General features: G+C 36.2%; 1 protein-coding gene across 1 annotated transcript in view; it reads right to left on the bottom strand.

Moving 5' to 3' along the window:
• The window catches only part of M1AP (meiosis 1 associated protein), a 54,631-nt gene that overhangs the window by 26,519 nt on the left and 26,923 nt on the right, over window positions 1-1,189 (bottom strand). The window lies entirely within an intron of this gene.

Below are 1,189 nucleotides of genomic sequence, written 5' to 3'. Positions count from 1 at the left end.
CTTTTTTTTTTGAGACAGGGTTTCACTCTGTTGCCCATGCTAGAACGCAGTGGCACAATCATAGCTCACTGCAACCTCCAACTCCTGGGCTCAAGAGATCTTCCTGCCTCAGTCTCCTGAGAAGCTAGGACTACAGACACATGCCACCATAACCAGCTAATTTTTTAAAAAAATATTTTTGCATAGACAAGGTCTTTGTTGCCTAGGCTAGTCTTGAATCCTGACCTCCAGTGATCCTTCTGCCCCAGCCTCCCAAAGTGCTGGGATTACAGGCGTGAGCCACCGAGCCTGGCCTGGGCTCCTCTTTGAGTATCTATTTCATCTTCCTGTGCTTGCCTAATTCCTGCTTGTCCTCTAAGACAAAGTTTGAATATTTCTTCTTCTAGGAACTGTAGGATTATGAGTGATTGCATTTTTAATTTGTTTATGGTAAATATGAATATTTTTCAGAATGTAAATATCAAGGAAAATGTCATTCAACTAAATAGAGTTAAAATAAAATTTAAAAAAGAATAATAAAAAGAAAAAAACCCCATGTCAACAAGGTGAATGGAACAAGGGGAAAGACCACTATGTAGGATCACTCCATACTTTCTCTCCGAAGTAATCCCAGGAGGTAATTCAAGAATAAAAGTCTTAATTTCAAAAACAATTTTTCCCATTGTATTAGCAAGGTTAAAAACAAACAAACAAACAAACAAACAAGGATAATTCTTAATAAGAAAGTCTCATTTACTATTGGTGGAAGTGTAAACGGGATGATCTTTTTGGAGAGTTTTTTGGTAATGACTATCGAAGTGTGTATATATTGTTTTACCTCCTATTAACTTTACTTCTAGGAATTCATTCTACTGAAAATACTTGCACAAACACATGATTATACACATAAACAGGGAAGGCTATATAATTTATGGGTCCAGAGCAAAATGAAAATGCAGAGCCCCTTGTTCAAAAAGCAGGGGAAAAAATGCCATTAAAAGTGCTAAAATATAAAACTTTTTCCTTTATTCCACAGTCTCTTTCTTGAGCTATCATGGTGAGGTTTTGTGTGTGTGTGTGTGTGTGTGTGTGTGTGTGTGTGTGTGTGTGTTTAAATAAATTATGCTAAGAATACAACATGAGATCTACCCTCTCAACCATTTTTAAATGTATAGTACAGTATTGTTAACTTTAGGGATAATGTTGTACA

This window comes from Propithecus coquereli, unplaced genomic scaffold (genome assembly GCF_000956105.1).
Source record: "Propithecus coquereli isolate 6110/MARCELLA unplaced genomic scaffold, Pcoq_1.0 Scaffold578, whole genome shotgun sequence".
NCBI classification, from domain to species: domain Eukaryota; kingdom Metazoa; phylum Chordata; class Mammalia; order Primates; family Indriidae; genus Propithecus; species Propithecus coquereli.
Note: the sequence above shows the minus strand (reverse complement) of the source record. Positions and strands in the feature narration are given on the sequence as shown.